Source organism: Eurypyga helias, unplaced genomic scaffold, assembly GCF_000690775.1.
Source record: "Eurypyga helias isolate BGI_N326 unplaced genomic scaffold, ASM69077v1 scaffold7533, whole genome shotgun sequence".
In the NCBI taxonomy this organism is placed as follows: domain Eukaryota; kingdom Metazoa; phylum Chordata; class Aves; order Eurypygiformes; family Eurypygidae; genus Eurypyga; species Eurypyga helias.
In genome coordinates, this window is record NW_010240511.1 from 145,927 (window position 1) to 155,514 (window position 9,588).

Sequence of the window (9,588 nt, forward strand, 5' to 3'; positions counted from 1 at the left end):
ACATATTCTAGGAAAACCACAGAGGCGTGGCAAAATTGACAATTTTAGATTCAAAACTGAAATTTCACAGACCCTAGGGGAGATAGGGGAAATAAAAAATTTAGAAATTTTAACTTGTTTTAAAGTTGATTTTCCTAGTAGCCCTGAAATAATCTTTTACGTAATAAATTCCTTTGTTTCTACTCTTAAAATAGGTAACCCCAGCCTACTGCCTAGAGTTTGGCTTTGAAGTACCCAGGCAGGGAAACATTCAGCTACCCCAGCAATTCTCAGCCTGTTGCTCCCTGAAGGGTGAGAGGGAGCTCTGCTGTGCCAGTGTTCTGCCAGCTCCCGCTCTTCTCCACTAAGGCTCACCAGAGAGGAGAACAAAAAGTGGCATTCCTTGGAGGCAGGGTGAATTGTGGAGATATGAAGGGATTTAAGCCACAGGTGACAGTGCATTAATACATGTGCTCTTTTTTTTTGATGGGTGTAATTTTCTATCTGAATGTAAAACTATCCTAACTTCCAGTTAAACAAACATTATTCTTTGAGACTCGCTCACTTGACTTCCTAGGTGCTCATTCCATGCTGCTGCTGCAGTTTTTCCAGGAAGGAAACATACTACTTAACACTGTTTAAAAGAGTCAACAGATGGGGAAACCATTTCTCAAAATAATCCTCCCTAATGGACATTGCAATTGCAATCCTGCGAAAAAAAGAGAAAAAAATCTCTTTGCAGCATTTGTGAAAGGAAATCCTGGGAAAACAAATAAATCGGGCACTTCTAAACAGACAAATGACTGTACAAGGACCGAGTTATTTATACTTAACAACATGTTTGGTTAGTAACTATCTTCCATTTTGTTTATGGATGGTTTAACTGAATTTTCAGATGTGTTCTGTCAGATCACGTTCCAAATCTCGGTGTTTTTACACTGTTTCTAAGTACAGACAGAAATTTGCTTAAGCAGCTGGGAAATTCTCAGGATCAGGATCCCAAAGGTCAGGATCAGCCAAGCTTAGGCCAGGGTTTTTTGCCACTTACACCTCACCAACACAGAAAGCAAAATGTTGAAATAGAAAATTCTCCCTCTTTTTTGCCTGAAATGCCATCTATATATGCAAATATTTCTCCTCACTTCTGTTCTCCTTTTGGCAGTGAATAAACTATTAATCCGTAAAACTTCACAGCGTTCTAGTTCTGTCCCCATTCATTTTTTAGTGTAATTAAATCATATTTTCTTTATTTTATTTGTTGATCTGGGCAGCGTCTTGTATATTCCTTTGTAGTGTCTAGAGGCTAATTATAATACTTGTTCTGCGTCGTAACATTCATTACAGCTGCTCTCTAACATTTCAGTTCTGTATTTATAAGTAGTTTTCTTGTTTTTCACAGTTCTTTTTTTTAAAAATCTTGCTATTTCTAGAATTTGCATATTCTTTGTTTGATATGGTCTGTTAAATTGTATGGAAATAAACATGGAATTTCCCTGTAGCAAAATGTCAGAGAATGAGCTCTAGTACTGCTAAAAGGAGTTAAACTACAGGAGTGATGGGGGGGGGGGGGAATATGATAAAATTGTGCTGGAAATAGGAATAAGAACAGATGGCCTAAGTTAGCATTTTTAGATATTATATTACATAAAGTGGTAGGAGGGAAACCAAGAAGGTAAATAGCAACCATTTTAATAGTAGAAATGTTCTGTTGATACTCTCTTATCCAAGCTCGTCTGCAGTAATGAATTAAATAGATAGCCATAATAAACCATAGCTGTTCTATCTGCCTTGCTTGTATGGATAGGAAAACTGGAAATCACACTGCTAAATAGCACCAATTTCAACATGAACCTGGGTAATTAGTTAAATTGGAATTGCAAGGATATATTCAATAATTATGATTATCTGATCTTTGTGGCTTTTTAAGACTTTTGCATTTATTTGAAGGAAAATATTTATTATTTTACATGATCAGCTCTGTACGACTCGTTTGCAAATTAAATGCACAGTAATATCCATCAAAGACACTCTGCCGCAATGTGTCTCCAAAGGAAAGCGAAGTGTCTCTAGTTCCTGGCTTGAAGCCGTCTGTCACATTTCATGCTTGATTTCTACAATATCTAACTCTTTATTTAGGAGCTCAGTTATTATGCAAAATTTTGTAACCTGGCCAAGAAACTTCCAGTTGAATTCAGGCAGCATTTCTTATTTTATTTTGTGGAAATAGAAATTAAGTATTTGAAGTTTTTGGGGTTTTGTTGGTGATGTGGGTTTTGTTTTTTTTTTTTTAATAAAAAACAACAAACCTGTCTTAGTATAAGAGAGTAATCAGCCATATCTGAAATTTGTCAAAACACTCCTCATTACATGTACTCCATTTACCAGTCTGATTAGTTAGGGTGAGACTGGTAGCAGAACGTAAAATATACTGCTTCTGATGATGTTTAGGAAGGCTGGGTATCGAACAGATTAAAACTAGGTAAAATCATGAGTATTGGGTATATTCTGTTGCTGAATTTTTGGAAAGTTTTCAAACTTTTGCTGTGTGCATATACATCAAGTATCTGCTGTAGTCAGGAATATGTTTGGTGCCAAATCAACTAGCTTTTTCTTTTCCTGTAGGCTTGCACTGACTCAAGGTAAATTGTACAGCTGTAAATATGTTTATCATGGGTTAAAGGGTTTGTAAACACAATGACAGTAAATATGCATAGTTCTGTAAGTATTAATTGATGATTAGGCTGTCTACTATGGGCAAGAAAAATGACAGTAATGTACTGAGTCTTTGCATATTCTTGGATATTGATAGCATAATACTGGTAACATTATACTTCTCTAGTTGCTTTTGAATTCCTACGTGTCTTTTAGCTTTATTTTCACTTTCATATTTTTTTAGTTTCCCTTGGTATTAATTCAGTTTCGTTAGAAATAAGTTGTTTTCCACTATTTTGAAAATAAAGTTCAATAATGAGAACAAAAGAAACAAGGATTGTTGATTTTGGTCTACTATAATGGAGCTTAGCAATAAGGTGATTTTTTTACCCATGATTACTTTTGGTTCTCACATGAGCTCCATTAGAAATTATTGATATTATGCAGGAGAGTAAGAATAGAAAGATTCAAAACATTTCAAAGTACCCTAGATGAATCACAATTAAAAAAATTTAGTATTAAACTTGGGAGTTTATGTGCATTAGGAATAGAAATTGGGAAAAACAATTTTCATGAAAAGTCATATAATTCAAGAAAAAGAAAATCCCTATTTGTAGGAGCTATGGGGAGCAGAATACTTTAGGAGCCAGCTTTACATCAATATCAACATGAAACATTCACAGTGATTACAAAGGAACATGTGAGTCAATATAAAACATTCATCTATTAAATAATTTACAGTATTTTTTTCCTGTGCAACTATCCTACTTTCAGATTATGTTTATACTCTTTTAAGATAGCTCACTTAATTCAGAAGTTAATGGAGAACTCCCTTCTATATAGTTTTTATTTCTAAACCTTTATAAATAAGTGATGATTTCAGTTCAGCTTTCTAATAGAAAAAAAAATTTGAATTAGTCCAAATAAATCTTCATATAAGCTGAAGTTCTGTTTGTTTGCTTGTTTTTAATTAAAAAAAAAAAGTCAAACACTTGAAACAATACCAAAGGCAATGAAGAGTTAGATTCACAGTTTGCCAAAAACACAGGGAAGACTCTTCCTCTCTTCAGAGACAAAATAAAAAGAAACAAACAAGCAAACAAAAAAACCCCTAAGATATGTTTAAAACTGATTTAGCTAGCATCATGTTATACCTAAGTTCAATTCCTACTGCATAAGGAGTCCTGAACCTACAGCACCTGTAAAAGCCTTCTAACCAGTGCATTTTAGGGTAACATGGGGTGAGGTGCTCACTCACCTTACCCTTTGTTGATGTTATTGATTGATGTATATTCTTTTAAATTATTAAACTGAGGATGAACAGAATAGTGGTGTTGCCATCATTCTCTTTGTTTCTAATCCCCAACCTGAATCAGATAAAACTATACACTCGAATCACCTACCTTCTGTCAAAGTATCTGGTAAATACCAGCTTTCTGTATTAATCAATAGGAACAAGGATGTTCTACATCTGGGCTTCATCAGCGACCAACAGATGAAGGAGATAATGTACAAGGAAGTAGATAACTTGGGTGCTGTCTCTTTTGCCACAGGCTTTGCACATCTCATTTCCCTGTCTGTAAAACACACTGTAAAAGCACACTTTTCTTTATTTTTTTCAAAGTGTATTGTAGGATCTCAGAAGAAATAACAAGTTCTTGATGTAGTCATGAACTACATGTGCTGGTTCTGTGAGCACTATTGTAATACAGGTGAATTAATCTTAGTCAATCATTTGTGTTTTCCTCTTGTGCATAGGATCACAGTGGCGCTCTCTAGCTCAAAATTAAGCTGGATCCTCTTAATAAAACTGTGACATCATGATAGGAGTTCAGTATGCAGATTTGCCACTTACAATCAAATCATCATTTCCTCTGTCAGTTTGGTAGTATTATTAAGTGACACTTAGAAATAATCTTGATGATTAAATGAGCTGTTCTTCACGATCCCGTAATTTTCTGTTTTCCATGAAGAACGCAAATCAATACATAATGATAGAAGTTCTGTACTTGGCACATCTATGCCAGGTGTAAGTTCTGGAGTTTTCCTTCCTTCTTTACTTGCTTCTTTAATGCTTCCATCATTTGTAGTGTATCTTTCTTCATGTTTTTTTTGATAGTGAAGGATTATTTTGCTCCCGGAGGCAATCCTGACAATAATTATGAATAATTATTTTTGCTGGTAAAAGAAAAAGAAAAGCAAGGTGAATATGCTGATTCAGTTGGTCCTATTGATTTCTTCTGGAGTTGTCAGCCATCATTGTGATATCAGGTGGTATCTTAATTTTTTAAATTTATTCTACAAGCCTCATGTGAGCAAATGGAAGCGTTATTCTTTTCACTCAGGCTTCCCACTCAGATGTTATTCACACTATATTTAAATGCTATTCAGTATAAGGGAAGTCTATCATGTTACTCTTGTTCGATATGATTGAAGATATTAAGAAAACATAAGAGGTATTTGATATTATGACAACTTTAATAAATCATTATATGACTAATTTTCATTAAACACAAAATATATGGTCTCTTAAGCCTCTTAGTGATAGATATGCGTAAGAAATGGCAGCAACTCCAGTTGTCAAGCACCTTTCAAGCACAGATTTATTTGTTTTCCTTTGATGCACAAGTGTTGAATTTAACTTTCTGCAAGGATTTTAGCTGATACAGCGATAGTTTCCATGTATTTATTTTACTGGTGAGACTTAATCACAGGTGGAAGGACACCTGAGATGTATTTTGTTAGCAAGGAACCATATTCACAGCTTCATCTGTATACGTTTTGTGGTCTGAGAACTATATTCCAGTTTTGTAGATGTTTGTTCTTTGCTGGGAAGGTTAGAATTTCTGGTTTTATACAAGGAAACTATTTCAAATTCTCAAGTCAGTTTGAGAACTGATCACTATCATATGAAGATAACCTACAAAAATGCTAGGGAGCTGTTTGTATGTAATTTTCAGAACCTTAAATCCTAAATATTTGTGCCTGTAGCAATAACATTTGCAACATTCATAAACTTAGGTTTGTTTCTGTCATTCCGTATTTATAGTAGAATAATAGCCAAGTTTACATGAGTTACTTCCTACTAACAAAAGCCCACAATGGAACATGTAGAGTAACATTCTGGGCTTGTTTGCACTAGGAGGAGTTTGAATTTGATATCATTCTTTGCCCCTTTTCTAGATATCTAGCATATCAGTCACATGTCACAAGAACATTTACAAAGACAATTGTGACCATGACAGCAGAACTAACTCACAGTACCTGCAGGTGGTGGCAAAAGAGTTGACAACATGTCAGAGTGTGCATCCTTCAGGGAAGATGAATGAAATGCAGCCTACTTTTCAGAGAGGTTTTTCTTTTACATCACCTAATCCTAAATTATCTATTAGTCTGCACATCTTTACTCCTGTTTATACATTTCATTTACAATTTGTTTTTCTGTTGTTTACTCAATCTTTGTTGCCTTTTTCCTTAAAGACTATTTTCTTTTATTTTCTTTTATGTAATTTATTGCAATGCAAACTTTTGCAAAACACAAAAATGATGGAAGGAATTTCCCAAATGACAAGTACTGTCATGCTCCTCAACGAAAATTTATATCAATTATAATTTTTTATTAAGTCTATGTCTTCAGAATTGACTAGTCAATATCTAACTTCATCAGTTCTTTTAAAAATTAAAGAAAATATATACATATTAAAAATTCTGTTCTGTTGGCTAGGAATGTAGTATTATTGTTCAAATGTCTACAGCAGTATGTTACTTGATTGTTCTTTTTGTAGCTCAAATTCAATTTTAGATTATGTTTAAAATTATCTGTAGTATTCTTGGTATCAACCGCCAATCACATGGTATTCTGGAAAGCTGAAACTGTTAAACCTCTTGTGCTGATTTATTTTTCTAAATGTTAGTGCTAATTTTAGCACTGTTAACGTTGTCATCTTGCAGTTATATAGGGGCATATACAGCATGACCTGCAAATAATGTATCAGCAAAGGGTTTTCCCTCCTACGGGCTTCTATTTCTAATGCTTCATGAAATCAGAAGGTATGTAAATGTTATTTTGAGCTACTAGCCCACCTACAACATGTCACTGTGGATTGCTGAAAAGTACTACTAAAAAAATGAATTTAAGAAGGTGAAGATGATAGGAGTCATTATTACATTTGTTGTGACGGAACTTGTAAGCTGTTCAGCTTTATGAGTCAGTTAAAAGCAAAAGAGATAGAGAATGCAATATTTCAACCCATAGCTTCACCAAAGTAGTTTCATGAGTTATTATGTTGCCAAGTACCAGATGGTCAGTGACTTATCTGAGGGCTTAGATAATTTATGGAATATCACATTCAATCATTTCTATCAAATTTCTATTTATGAACAATTTGAAATCTTTCTGTCTTACTATTTCTTCTTATGCAGTGAGCAGCTAAATGAAAAGATTTGACACATCCTTGATGCTTTGCCCTGTCCTTGGGCAGGAATTCATGGGGGCAGTTTGAGCTTCTGGTAGATGTTAAGACAGGATACATTGAATACACAATGACTTTCCAGTTCTGAGTCATGAGGAGACTGCTAGCTGAGAGTAAGGAAGAGAGTTGTTCTGGACCTGCTGGTAAAAAATTCAGCAGCATATTATCCAGCAGATATTGGCAAATCAGAAGTTTGCAGTTCAATAAGGAAACCATACTCATGTGCAAGGACAGTTACAGTACCCCAGACTGTTGTCCAGGTGACAGCATAAGGGATGGAGGGAACAAAGGGGCTGTATCTGACAACTGACCTTATTTTTGCCTTCCTCTAGGTTTCCCCCTTTTTTTTTTTTTAATATCTCAACTCTTGTTGAGAAAGGTGTTTATAATTCCTTAGTATGAGACTAGCGCTATCAATTGCCTCAGATGCCACTGGTCTGATATAATGGTGTAGTAAAAAGTGGCAATTTGGAAATTTTACGTAGCTGAAAATTGAAGCCCTGGACTAGAGAGAAACCTTTAAGAATTATCCACATCTATGGATGGAATTGACAAAACTCATTAACATTGATTGCTTCAGAGTTTACTCCTGAATACTTTCTTAAAAATCCCGTTCTACAATAATGAACATTATTGAGGTTTTCTAGCTGAGATTTTCTGAACCTGGGGATTTTGATACAGAAATAGAAATAATTTTCGCAGTGCTCTGAAATAAGTCCAGCCCACAGAAAGTGCAATTTCATCATATCCTATATGGCTATTCACTCTCTCAGCAATGCCCTTGTTGCCGGAGTACTTGCTCAGCTGTACTCCGCTCAGATGATCTTCAATTTTGCTGAACTTGGGAGGTGATGTACAAAGAAGGCAAAAGTAGAGTTAAGTAATTATTCTGTTCTTTAAATTCCAGGTTATTTCTCTTAACTGTTTGCTCTTTGATACCACTAGGTAAATGATACTTCTTTTTATCATTAAGAGGAAAAAGAGTGAAAAAAGTAAAAGACTAAAATTATATCATCAGAGTAAAACAAAACAAAACAAAAAGAACTAGCAAAATAAGAAGAGAGGCTGAATAGCCAGCAGATAAGACACATTAATGAAGAAGGTGAGCCTGACTGATTTAGAGCTGGTACTTAGGGCTAGAGAGGACGAGAAATTAGAAATAGACCCTATTTTTATTTCATTGCTTAATAATCTCAATGAACAAAGTGAAGTTACTAATGAAATTTAAGAACTTAAGGCACTTAGAGATCTTGAAGTGTAGTAAAAACATTTCAGGGAATGAAATCTTCCTGTTAAGGCAGAACCTGGTTTTGTTATGTTATTTCACTGACTTGCTTTTGGGCTTAAGATTTTACTTTAGGTCCAGGTACTAACATAACATGGGGGGGGGGGGGGAAGGAAGAGGAGGAAAGTAGCTACCTGCAACATTCACTGGACTCCAGTACTCTAATTCTATATGCAGGTGGGTTGTCTGTCACAGGAAAAACAGGACATTTTTAAGCTTAGCTCCATATTCACAAAGATGCTGTCATGTAATAGTCTCTTCACCTGTTGAAAACAATAGGAGCCAGAAAACAGACTAATAATGGTATTTGGGGCCAGTGAATTGCCTTCAGTCACCAGGAAGTCAGCAGCAGAGAATGTGATTGAAATTGGGCTCCTCATGGCATAAACTGATAACCTTACTGCTGGCCTTTTTCTCTGAAGTCTAAGTAGGAAAACTGGAGTGAAGCAGTCCTAGCACAAGAGCGGGACTCTATATACTACTAGTGGGAGCAGACACAACCTCTAAGTCTTTCTAGTATTCAGGTCTGGTGGTTTTATTTATGTTAGAGCGTGTTGCTTAGGTCAGTGTGGTTGTCATTCCCTGGTACTCTTGCTGGGCTCGCACATATGGCAGTGGGTGCAAGAAACCGGCTTATGCTCCAGAAAATTTAATCCTGCACTTAGCACAATACAGTACTGAATGAAAAGTGGAATAGTTGAATTAGATTAACTCCATTTAATGTCTCATGTCTTAGCAAAAAAAATACAAGTAACCAGAAGAAGAACCCTGAACCTTTGGCTCTAATAAAAAGAGATAAGAGGAAAAACTGTGCTGGCTCTAAAATTCAATTTTCTAAGGGCAGGGGGCATAAATGGAAATCGTATGGTGTTCCATAGCGGTATCACAACCCACAGGACGCTGTTGCACCCAGGTGTAACGGGCACCTACCATTCATTAGATATGTGGTTAATGGGAAACAGACAATGCTGATGGATCTATCATATGAAAGGGAAAAAAGTATTGAAGTAGAATTATACAAAATAAGAGTAAAGTATAAATTTTCTGCCAGAATGATGTATTACATTCTGTTGAATTTGTGTGCTAGTACTGGTCTTAGTAAAGCACTGTGTGCCAGTTTGGGGTGTTTAGTGTGATATTTAATTTAAAGCTGTGATTGACTTCTGGAAAATCTAACAAGCATTTAGTTTCATTTATTAA